This window comes from Macrotis lagotis, chromosome X (genome assembly GCF_037893015.1).
Source record: "Macrotis lagotis isolate mMagLag1 chromosome X, bilby.v1.9.chrom.fasta, whole genome shotgun sequence".
NCBI lineage: Eukaryota > Metazoa > Chordata > Mammalia > Peramelemorphia > Peramelidae > Macrotis > Macrotis lagotis.
This window is the reverse complement of record NC_133666.1, coordinates 366,083,336-366,096,833: the sequence shown is the minus strand read 5'-3', so window position 1 is coordinate 366,096,833 and position 13,498 is coordinate 366,083,336. Positions and strand designations below refer to the sequence as shown.

Here is a 13,498-nt window from a genome sequence, read left to right as displayed (position 1 = left end):
ATCTGTAAGAATACTTTGTGGAAAAATTTAGACCATTAAAGATCTCTACAAAAACTAAAGACTAGAACCAAAAGTTTAGGTAAAGCACAATGAGAAATGCTAACCAAATAGGTATTACTAAATTTAGGCCTCTAGTATTTATCTCATTGATAGGAATACATCAATAAATTGTAACAACTGATTTGTGCACTTTCTCTCCCATTAAAATATACATTTGTTCAATGAAAAGAGTCTCAGAAGAAGCTTTTTTTGACCTTACTTTGTATCCTGAACTCTTAACATAGACCCTTGTGCATAGTTAGTCACTTAAAAATGTTGATTGAAGTTTACTTTGGATTATTATTGATTCTTTTGTTTATGGAATGATGATGAAGCAACTGCCCTCATACTCAATTTAATTTCCACATTAGCATTAGATATAAACATAGAGAAAGTTAGTTTTTTTTAAGTGAATTCCACTCAATTTGCATGCATCAGGGATATTGCAAAGGAGGAGTAGTGGAAGAACTATGCAAAACAACAGAGAAAAATAAATCAAAAAGAAAAAAAAAACACAAAAACTAATTTCTAAAGATCAACTCATCTTTTCTCCATTTTCCTCCAGATAGGAATAATGAAGCTAGTGAAGGCATATACCTTATTAGACATAGAGAGAGTAAGTTACTAACTAATGCTGAATAAAAAGCTTCATTCTATAAAAAAAAATTCAAAGAGGAAATGGAAAGGATCTGAAGACTTCACTTAAAATTGCTCTTAAAAGAATATATGTGCTTTGATATGGAGGGGGGGAAAAACAAAGCACATTATCCTGTATATATTAATTTGCTCAGTTTTCTTCCAAGCTCCTCAACACACCCCACAGAGATTTAGAATGGAGAAGTTTCTTCATCTATCTACTTATTTCTTATATTTTTCTTAAATCATGAAATAGATCAGAAAATTACTCAGCAGGAGAATATCTTCAGTCAGCAATATTCCAAGATATTTTAAAAGTTAATTTATTGGACTAAAAAGTCTGATTCCATTGCCTCTCTTATAACAATTCAGTCACACATTAATGTATTTTGATGAGAGTCTTCTGTGTGTAGTTGAAAATACTGTTTCAAAGAAAGAAAAAGAAAGAGGAGAGGATTACTGTACTCACAATTAATTGTGAGAAATCAAACAGATAAACCAATCAAAGAGCAATAGAAGAATATAGAAATAGAGTGCAAGAGCCCAAACTTTGACTTGTAGTAAGAAAAATTGGCCTCCCATACCCATCTTCCCTACTTATGACCTGGGGAAACTTTGAAGAAATCTCATTCATTTTGTGAGTCTCAGTTTCCCCATCTGAAAGTATGAGATCTGATCTAGATCATATTCAAATTTAAAATATATAATTATACACTGGAAAACAAATTATTGCAGTATAACTAAAGTAGAGGATATCTAATTGAGAAGTGGTGATCAATCAAAATAGGTCAATCAATCAAAACACAGGTATGATTAGGATTGGCAAAAATAACTTAAGTCTCTTTGAAGTCAGATGTGTTTACTTTTCTCTTTGGATTAATTCTTGTTTCTTATGAAAAATCTAGACTACAGCTACTTAGCACAACAACAGTCCTTCTTTCTCCACAGCAATCAGCTATGACCCCTTACTTGCCAGCAAGCCTGTACAAGTGACTAGCAGTTGGCATTTATCTTGGCAAGACTTATTCCTGAGTGGGAATCTTCCAACATGGGAATGTGGAGATCATTGTTAATGTCCAAGGAAACAGGATCACCCTAAGCTACATTGCCTTCACCAATGCAAAATGTTTAATTGGTAATGCTGCAAAGAATCAAGTTGCCATAAACCCCACCCATAAAGTTTTTGACAACAGGTATATGATTGATCATAGATTTAATGATGCAGTTGTACAATTAGACATTAAGCATTGGCCTTACATGGTGGTGAATGACATGGGTAGGCCTAGGGTTTAAACGGAATACAAAGGAGTGAACAAAAGTTTCTATTCAGAAAGCATATCTTCATAGTTTTGACCAAGATGAAAGAAATTGGTGAAGCTTACCTTGGGAAGACTGTCACTATTGTTGGACAGGAACACCATATCAGTCTAGTTCAATGATTTCATCTTTCAGACCATTAAAAATGCTAGAACAATTACAGGTCTCACTATGCTCCAAATCATAGTTGAGTCGACTGCTGCGGCTACAAAAAAATGTTGGTGAAAAAAATGTGCTGATCTTTGATCTTGGAGGTGTTATTTTCGCTGTCTCCATACTCACTATAAAGGATGGCATTTTTGGGGTCAAGAGACCAGCTTGGGAGGGGAGGACTTTGATATCTGCATGGTCTACTATTTGATAGCCAAGTTCAAGCAAAAACATAGGAAGGACATCAGTGAAAAAAAGAGGGCGATTCACTGCCTGCAAACAATTTATAAATGTGCAAACTCTACCTTACCTTCCAATGCTCAGGATAGTTTCGAGACTGATGATGATGGTGGTGGTGGTGGTGATGAAGATAATGTTAACTCTTCATTCACAAAGATAATTATGACATTAGGGAGGTGAAACCATGAAAAGCCTGTGAATTGTATTTGAGTAAGGGGGTGCCATGCTTAGTCACTAGACTCACATTTCTCCTCTGGAGCTATTTGGGTCCAGAAGGCAGATAAAAATCAGAATGACTTGAATGGCTCTGGCTGTAAGACAATCAGGGTTAAGTGACTTGCTCAAGCTCAAACAGCTAGGAAATGGCAAGTGTCTGAAGCTAGATTTGAATTCATGTCTTCTTGACACCAGGGTCACTACTTTATCCACTGTGCCATCTAACTGCTTCTATCTATGAAAGCATTGACTTGTATACATCAATCCCTGAAACCCATTTCAAAGAGCTGATTGCTGAACTCTTCCATGGCACCCGGACCCTGTGGAAAACATATTAAAAATACCAAGCTAGATAAATCACAGATTCATGAATCATGTTGGTGGATGGTTCTACTTGTGTTTCCAAAATTCAGAAACTTCTACAAGAATTCTTTGATGGCAAAGAGATCAACAAAAATATCAATCATGATGGGACTGTTGCCTATGGTTTAATTATCCAGGCTGCCATTTTGACTGGAGAAAAATTTGAGAATATACAGGACATGTTACTGTTGGATGTCAGTCCTCTTAAATTGAAACTGCAGGTGGAGTTTTGACTAATAAAACACAATTCTACCATCCCCATCAAGCAGACACAGAACTTTACCACTTATTTCTACAAGTCTAGTTTGTTTATTCAGGTTTATGAAGGTGAGAGAACCATGGCAAACCATGACTTAGTTGACAAGTTTGAGCTCATAGGGATCCTCTAGCCCTCAGGATGTTCCTCAGATTTGTTACATTTGACATTAATGGAAATGTCATCCTCAACATTTCTACTGTGAATAATGACGCAGGCAAGGAGAGCAAGATCACTTTCACCAAAGACAGGTCATCTGAGTATAAAAGGCACTGAGTATATGGTCCAGAAAGCTGAGAAATATAAGACTGAGAATTAGGAAGAGAGAGACAAGGTGTCTTTCAAGAATCTCCTTGAAACTTATGATTTCAACATGAAGACTACTAAGGGGCTGAAAAATTGCAAGGTAAAATTGGTGATAAAGACAAATAGAGGATCCTTGACAAATGTTATGAAATAATCAACTGGATAGCTAAGAACCAGACTATTAAGAAGGAAGAATTTGAGCACCAGAAGAAAGAATTGGAGATCTGCAACCTCATCATTACTAAATTATACTTGAGTGTAGGGGGTATGTCAGGAAACATAACTAGTGGATTCCCAGAGGGTGAAGAAACACTATCTGTGGGTGCATCTTCTGGACCCATCATTGAAGTGGTTGACTAAATGCACCAGAAGGAAAAGCATGTCACAAGGTTTCCCAAAAATTGAAGGATTAAAATTTGTAACCAAGACAACAACATTTTAAAAGTAACTTTTACGCTACCAGTAAACCTGAACATTCTGAATACTTGAATATGGGCAGAGGGAGAAAAGTAAAATAACATTGCACTTTATCAGTATTATAATTAGGTAAAAATTCAATTCTTGACCTGTAGAACAAAATCTATTTAAAATTGGCACCATAAAATAAATGAATCTGGACTATAGTAGCTACTTCATAAATGCTGGATGAATAATTTAATTTTTCTGATTGAAATCTAAGGAGAAAGATTATGAAGAGAATGAAATTAATCTGGATAAATGAAAAAGCATGATTTAATTATCTATTATGTGAAAGGAGGGCTACTAGGTGGTGAAGAGGATAGAGCTACTGGCCTGGAATCCAAGTCCAACCTCAGACATTACCTAATAGTGAAAATCCAGACAAGTAACTTTACCTTTTTTGCCTCAGTTTCCTCATCTGTAAAATGAGCTGGAGAAAGAAATGGCAAGCCACTCCCATCTTTGCAATAAAACACCAAATGGGATCCTAAAGAGTGAGATTCAACCGAAAGGACTGATCAACAAAAATGGAAAAAAGAATACAGTCCCTGTTCTGAAGGATCTCCCATTTTAATGAAAGGTGATTGTATATCTAGGAGGTTTTAGAAGAAAGTTAGTTGGGAGGGTCTTATGGTTAAATACTACAAAGAAGAGCGTAATGCATCTTCTTTAATATCATTTTCAAAGCGATTTTCATTTCTGTTCTTGAACCAATTGAGAGTATTAAAGACTTGGACAGTGATAATTGTTTTTTTAATTCTAAGACTTTAATAGCTGTGGTGTTTAGGAAGGAGTTTGCAGGTTTCACTTCTACAATAATTGATTTCCAGATGATGCATTTAGGGTTTTCTCTCAAAGTAGACTGTTAGTGGTCTGGGAGGTACTCTTATTCCATAGGCTCTTTGGATCAGTATATCTGTCTTCACCTGGACCTTAGGGGAGATAATATCAATTATCTGATTTCCCTGGAACATATCACCTCCTTTTTTCCCCCATGTATATCTTGTAACATCAGCTAAATTGCCTTATCTGTATTATATGTTCCAATATATGTCAAATATGACATGATAATAACCCTGGAAATAATAGGGTTCATATAAGAACTAGAATAACTTCATCATTATCTAGTCTGACTACCTATATGGGTAACCTGAGGCCCCTAAAAGTTAAACAAGTTTTCTAAGGTCATACAACTGATTAGTGATACAACCAGGGATATAAGCAATTCATCTAATGTCTCAGACACTTATTTTCATGTTATACCACAATACTGGACAGCTGGCAGAGACCGATGGTTGCTAATCTGAGTCTGTTGGTGTGCTGCACAGCTGGCATCACCCCATTTCCCCCATCTCCATGAACATTTAGTTTAATTCATTATAGGGAAAATATGTATTTTTCTTGAAGGCAAAAAGAAATTTCAAAGAGGAAGAAAATTATCTTTCACCTTTCTTAGCACCAAGGATTTGGAAATATAGAGGGAATTTGGAAGTGTTAATTAGATCAATTATAAGGGTTTTTTTAGGTTTTTTTTTTGTTGTTGTGGTTGTTGTTGTTTTGCTAAGCAATAGGGTTAGGTGGCTTGCCCAAGGCCACACAGCTAGGTAATTATTAAGTGTCTGAGGTCGCATTTGAATTCAGGTACTCCTGACTCCAGGGTTTGTGTTGTATCCACTGCACCACCTAGCCACCCCAGAACAATTATAACTTGATGGATCTGCTTTGCCATTTAAAATGTCCAACTGAAGTCTTGGTGACCTTAAAAAAGACACTTTGTATCTGTAACTTTGTCTGAATGAATATGCACATTTCTTAGGTTCTTCAAATATTGAAGTTTTGACTGATGACTATTATGCTGTTTTATTTACTGAAATCCTCTGAAATTGTGGTGGTGAGGTGTAGCAATTTAAAAATTATTAGGATAGTAGTTCCAATTGAACCAGATCAAAAGATCACAATCTTCATGGGTAAATATAACTAACTACTTCCCTGATATGTATAAATTATAGAAAGTTAGCTGTGTGGTAAGTATTGTATAGTACATACATTGGAAAAAAGGCAGTAATGAAACAATCCTTAGGGATTCTCTAGTTCAACTATAATTTTCTACATTAAAAAAATAATTGAGAGGTCAGAAAGATGGTCTAAGTCAAGTGAAGTTTCATGACAACTAAACTAATAATCAAACAAAATCTATAGCCCAAGTCTCCTGACTTCAACTCTAGTCTTATTCCTTTGTCACTCAAATGAGGTCTTTTGATTTCTAGTTAACTGTGATAGAAACAAGTTTGTTTACAAATTCAGCAGCTGAAAAATAGATGTTTTTCCACTCAATTTGGGGTTGTATGATACCATTTCAGGAAATTTGTTGAATATTTTGAAGCTGATATTCTCTCCAGATATAGTAAACTGCATGATAGGAAATTACCTGTGAAAATGCAAATTAATAAGTGTTTTCTATTGTCCTATTGTCTTTTATTCTGACTGACTACAGAAAAGAAAGAAAAAAACTCATTTTTTATTTCTAAAACCATATCTTAAATAATGGTTCTTTCTATAATTACTAAAGTTCTTTTTATAAATGTAGTTTTTATTTTCAAAACTGTGAAGATTTAGGAGCACAGTGGCTAGGTGGTGCAGTTAATAGAGCACCTGCCCTGGAGTCAGGAGTACCTAAGTTCAAATCCAGACTCAGACACTTAATAATTACCTAGCTCCGTGGCCTTGGGCAAGCCACTTAACCCCATTTGCCTTACAAAAAACAAAATAAAACCGTGAAGATTTTTTAAGCCTTCTTTCTAGTCACAGACATGTTGAGTTTCCATCATGAGTTTTCATAAGTCATCTCTTGATCAGCGAAGAGCCAGTGGTACATTTTAAGCAGCAGGTATTCCCAGCCAACTTTGTGTCTTTATAAGAAATCTTTAATTCTTTCTTTAGTTATTTTTGTATGGGATATTAGTTTCAACAAGAAATTTTAAATCTAAAAGGAAATGAAGTTAATTAATGACTTTTCGTGTGTCCAGACTATAAATGACTCAAAATAAGATGATTAAGAAAAATAGAATAATGCTCATTAATTTCAGAAAATGTGCAGCCCCCCAAAAAATCCTCATTAATATATTATCCTACCTGTGTAGAAAGACACAGTCATCTTTTACACTCTCCATGATTTCAAAAAGATTATATTTATATTGAAATATTCAAACTCCTTATAGACTCATATTGTATTATCCTTGGGGTTATAAGAAAACAATTTTTTTAATACTTGAGAAAGTTTAGATTGTGTTCTATCTGTGATTTACAATAGTTTCTCACTTTGACTATTCAGTGTCTGTGTCAGCTAAATTTACTTTAATTCCACAATTTTTTCAAGCTGATTCCTTCATTATATTTTTTAGAGCTTTCCTAAATAACATAGGCCATTGACTAACTACCATTAACTAAAAATGGTGAATCCAAGCATAAGAGCTTGCACTAAAGAAAATAAATGAATCTGAACACTTGAAAGAAGTAGATAGAAGGCCATAAGTGTCTATCTCTGCACAATTTATTCAAGAAAGTAATTGGCAAAGGGAATTTTATGATTATTATGATTAATTGAACTTTTCAAAAACCTCTGTGAGCATATATATATACATATAAAACATGCAAAATAATATAAACAACTCTGTAATTAGCAAAATTTGTGTAGAGGCAGTTCCTTAACAGTTTGTTATATTGGGTTATGGGTTCAGCATATGCAGAGATACCATCCTGAAGATGCATTTTGGATTTGCAAGAAAAGAAAGAGTGGAGAGATTCCATAATTAGAATGAAAAAGGGAGCTTAACATCATTTGTTTTCAGTGATGTCTAAAAGACAAAAAAGTAATCCCTAAAACATTATTAAATGGAATTGTAATTATATTTAACTGAAAGGTATTCAATCATATTAGAACTAGTAATAATGTGAATTGCCAGGTCAACAAACCAGGATATAAACATGAGAATTATATAATAATTCTAGATCAAAAAAGTTTCTTTTTTATTGTATTTTTGTTACTGTTTTTCTTACTAAATGAACTAGAATTGAAATAAATAATTTATTTATCAAATGGCCACTAAACATTTACAAAATATATAGCATTTGGTTGATAGGTAGTAGGACAGGCATAAAAAGCATAAAATTCATGGACTCTTTCCATAAAAATATAATTGAAATGACAACATAAAATAAAACAATAAATAAATAAATAGTATTTTCCATAATACCATAGCAACAATAGAAATGTTATGAGGGGGGAAATGATAAATTAATTAAAAATTAAGAGTAAGTATTTTAAATATTCAAAGCACAGATTTATCCTTCCTGATTAGAATAATTCAGGAAAGGCTGAGGGAAGTGTGCTCTACATCTTGAAGAATAGAGCTAATTCTCATATGTGAAAAGGGATGATAATGTTCTTTGTATATAAAGAAAATAGGACCTTCAAAGACATACAAGCAGAAGGGAATCCTGTGAACTAGTAAATCAATAAACCTTGAACAGAGGGCATATAGGGCAGCAATGAGCGATAGGTTCAGAAAACCAGTTTGGAATCCTATCATGAATACAGTGAATGTTAAACAAAGTAGTATACATTTAATATAGAAAGCTATTAAAAGGCAACAAAGGTAAAGAGTGACAAAATAAATCTTTGAGGAATAGCACTACAAAACTAGTATGTCGGATGGATTGGAATGTAGAGATACTAGAAACATGGATTCTAATTAGTTGTGTTATGATAAAGGGTCTGGATTAGAGGTGTGATATGTTTTTTTATGGAGGTAGAGGGAGGTAGGAATTGTCAAGTCTCAGAATCTTGAAGACGTATATGTAACTACATATATATACATATATATGTATGTATATATATATATATATATATACACACAAGTTCATGTGTGTATATATATTTTATACAAGAATAAATTTTAACCTAAAAATTATAACTGCATTTTTGATCAATCATGTTACTATCTCATGAAGCTGTAAATCTGCCCATCTAAACACTGTCTATTCTATTAATTCCCTTCTTTCACAAACCTATAATTAACATACAAAATAAAAACAATCAAATCAAATCAAGGCAAAATAACAGCAACACTACAACGAAATATTCCAAATGTATTTCCCCTTTAGAAACACCAAAAATTCATACAGAAGATGTTTGAAATATAAGGGACCTAGGAAAAAAGGTTATCCAACTTCCTAATTATACAAATGAGGAAACTGGCCCAAAGCTACTGTTATTTTTCCTAGAACTTCATAGTGAATAACAAAAATTAAGTCTAGACATCACTCAAGTCTCATATCTCTTGGTCTATATAAGCTCTTGTTTTTCATAGGGAGAGAAAACTTGGAGCTCAAAATTTAAAAAAATGTTGATCAGAAATTATTTTTACATGTAATTGGGGAAAGTAATAATAAAAAGTATTCTTTTAAGAAAAAGTCATAAAGGCATATAGGTATTATAGAGAAAATAATCTGGAATTAAGACAGGAAACATATGTTGTAGGTCCAACTCTGTCATCTACTAAGTGAATGACTGAGAAAATCACCATCAGGTCATTAGCAAGGATTTTTCTGGCAACAACATGAAACAAACATCACAGATTCTGTTAGTGCTCTATATGAACCCAAGAATATAAAATAGAAAAAAAACACCAAAATCATCCTTGCTATCAACCCCTAACCCCAAATTTTTGTTAGGGTTTTGTTGGCAAGTGAAAATAAAACCATTATGGGGAATGAGGGGAATCTCATTATTCATCTTCCACTAAAGTGTTGTGTAGTTTTATTGGGTAAAGCACTTAAAAATGATTTTGGGGTCATAGAGATAGAAAATCAGGGATTTCTTGAGTTAGGAGAAACTTTGAAAAGCTAAGTCAGACAGTGTTTAATATATGATTGAAGTAGAAAACTTTGAGTAGGTAACAGAAAGATAAAGGACAAAAAAATAAATAGCTCACTATAAAACTATATAAATATATATATATATATATATACATATGTACAGTATTTTATATATATAAATCCACATATAAATATGAATATATATATATATATACACATGCAAATACAAACTTATATTCTTAACTCAGAAACATTTTGATATCTTTTGTTAACTACTTGGGTAGAAAAAATTTCCCATAACTGTTAGTTTTACAGAAAAGCAAAAAAACAACTTCAGTCCTTACCTGCAGATAAAACTTTCTTGCTGTTATATTCCAGCAAATTATAGAAGGGAGCAATGAATAAGAATAAACAATAGTAGGTGCAATTGAATGAAACTGAGCAAATTTATGTTCATCAGAGATGTTCAGTATGTAACAGAGCTACTGGACTCAGCAGAGACAAATCATTTAGAGGTTCAACATGACATGAAGAAATCATACTCAGCATATTGATATCAGCAATCTGCTATTATTTTTTACTATGGTGAATTAAAGTAAGCACATATTCAGGGATATGTGGGTTCTTTATTGAATGGATATTGATCTGCCAAATGCTTCCAATCTTATATAACTTAAACTTCTGTTGTTTGGATCTTCAAATCACAAAATATTATGAATTGAGACACTTTAAAATAAATGAAGGCAAAAACTTTACTTGTTAAATGCTAGTAAATCTCTAGAGTTGAGCCAGGTGGAACCAAGATAGTGGAAAGAAGTTAGGAAACTTCTGAGGTTTTTTTTCTGAAACAACTTTAAATCAACTTTCTAAACAGAACTTAAAGCAATAGAACTCACAAAATCAGACAAATAATCAAAAAAACGGTTAAAAAATTTCAACTTAATTTATCTTGGTGAAAATTCAAGAGAGTGTCTCATGGCGGGGGTAAAAGGGGAATACAAACAAGTGTAGCTGGGAGAACTGGGAAATCAATGGGAATCTGCAACACAGGTTGTGGCTCAACAGGTCAGCAATACAGCAGGACAGCAGTGAGGGTTCCAAGTCCACATTAGAAGGCAACATTTGAACCTGGGAATAATGGTGCAGCTGGTTGAATGTGATTAGGCTACCCTAAAACAAGGAACACACCTTGATCACCTGAGTGCCAGAGCAGAAATCTGGGACCAGATCTCTAGTCCCCAGCAGAAAAAAAAATTGGGATTGTACTCCCCTCCAACCCCATACCAAGGAGATGGAACCCCCACTCCCTGTACAAAAGTAGATGAGTTCAATCTTCAAAATGAACAAAAAATTAAAAAGTATTAACCATAGGAAGGTACTATGTTGATAGGAGGGAAGAGCAAAGCAGTGACACAATGCCTATATATGCCTATACATGAAGCCTCATATAGGAATGCCTATATATGAAGCCTCAAAGATTATAAAATAGTCTTAAATCCTAGAAAACCTATTTGAAACATTCAAAGAGGATTTTGAAAGCCAATGAAGAGAGGAAGAGGGAAAATTAAGAAAAGAAGTAAAAGTAATTCAGGAGAATTATGAAAAATTGACCTAAGAAAACTACCATTAAAAGTAAAATTGGTCAAATGAAAAAAGAAAATACTACTTTAAAATTAAAAGTAAAATTGACCAACTGGAAAGGGAGATACAAAAGGTAATTGAAGAAAATGAAACCCCAAAAATAAGATTGGAGAAATGGAAAGTAATGATTTCAAGAGACATCAAGATTTAATCAAACAAAACCAAAGCATGGAGAAAATAGAAGAAAATGTAAAATACCTCTCAGAAAAAAATGACTGACCTGGAAAATAGATCTGGGATGGAAAATTTATAAATTATTGGTTTATGAGAAAGCTATTATTATGAAAAAATAACTTGGACAATATATTTCTGCAAATTATCAAGGAAAACTGCGCTAACAGGTCTAGTACAAGAAGATGAAATAGTCCTTGAAAGAATCCATCAATCACCTCCTGACAAAGATCCCAGAATAAAAATTTCAAGGAATAATTTAGTCAATTTTGTGAATCCTCAATGAAAGGAGAAAATAGTACAAGTAGAAAATAAAGTAGTAGTATAAATACCAGGGAGCCACAGTCAGGATTACACAGGACTTATCAGCTTCAGCATTAAAGAACTGGAGGACCTTGAATATGTTCATCCAGTTTGGACTATAATCAAGAGTTAATTAACCTGTAAAATTCAGCATATTCATTTATGGGAAAAGTTGGATTTTTCAGGAAAATTTCTGGATAAATGACCAGAAATGAACGATTTTGACTACATTATAATAAAATGTTTTTATGTGAATAAAATCAATGCAGCCAAGATTAGAAGGAATGCAGAAAGATCAGAAACACTTTTCATGACTAGTGTCACTTCTTTTTTTTTTAATCAGGGGAGAGCGCTAACGCAGTCCCCCACTACCACAAATTATGCAGTCGTGTTTCCCGCATTGGGGAAATCACAGGGGTAAGCCCATCCAGAGTACAATGGATAAGCCTCACCCTGGGGAAACCACCTTCGTGATCATGGAATCACCCCTGCCAGGTAAGTATGACTAGTGTCACTTCTAAACGACTCATTTCTAAAGTATATATAGGACTGAGTCAAAAGTGTAAGAATAAAAGTCATTCTCCATTTGATAAATATCAAAGTATTTGAACAGGTATTCAGACAAAGATATTAAAACTATTTATAGTCATATGAAAAGTTGTTCCAAATCATTATTGATTAGAGAAATGCAGATTAAAACAACTATGAGGTATTAACTCATAGCCATCATATTGTTTAAAATGACTAAAAAGAAAAAAAAATGATCAGTGTTGGAGAAGATGTAGGAAAACTGAACATTGTTTGTGGAGTTGGGAATTGATTCAACAATTTGGAACTATGCTCAAATGGTAATAAACATGGGCATATCCTTTGATTCAACAATATTACTACTAAGTCTATATTCTCAAGAGAGCACAATAAAGGGGAAAAAGATCTACATGTACAGATATATTTATAGCAGTTCCTTTTGTAGTGGCAAAGAACTGAAAATTGAAGGGATGACCATTAGTTGGGGAAAGGCTGAACAAATTTTAGTATAAGTATGTTTTGCTTGTTAAGAAATGATGAGTTACTGAACTTCAGAAAAACCTAGAAAGAGTTTCATGAACTGATGCTTAATGAAGTGAACAGAAGCAGGAGATCATTGAAAGATCATCAACTATGATGAATGAAGGACCTCTAAGCAGTTCAATGATGGTGGACAATCCTGAGAGACCTGTTGTGGAAAATGCTATCCTCTTCTCACGAAAAAATAATACAATGCAGAGCAAAGCATATTATATTTACTTTTTAAAACTTCTATTATGCTTTTGTTCTTTCTCATGCTTTTTCCTCTTTAGTTCTAATTCTTCTTTCCCCAACATTATTAATGTTGTAATATGTCAGATATTATTATACATGGGCAATCTATATCTGGTTATTTGCTGTCATGGAGACAGGGGAGGGAAGGGGCCATGATAGGAAAATGTTGAACTCAAAATTTTGCAAAAGAATGAATAATGATAAATTTCAGAGCATGTAATT

General features: G+C 33.4%; 1 non-coding gene across 1 annotated transcript; it reads right to left on the bottom strand.

The window, feature by feature from the left end:
- Positions 1–12,314: 12,314 nt before the first annotated feature.
- Positions 12,315–12,477, bottom strand: LOC141503704 (U1 spliceosomal RNA). Its single transcript, XR_012473033.1, has one exon. It is a non-coding gene; the product is annotated as a U1 spliceosomal RNA (small nuclear RNA).
- Between the last annotated feature and the right edge of the window lie 1,021 nt (positions 12,478–13,498).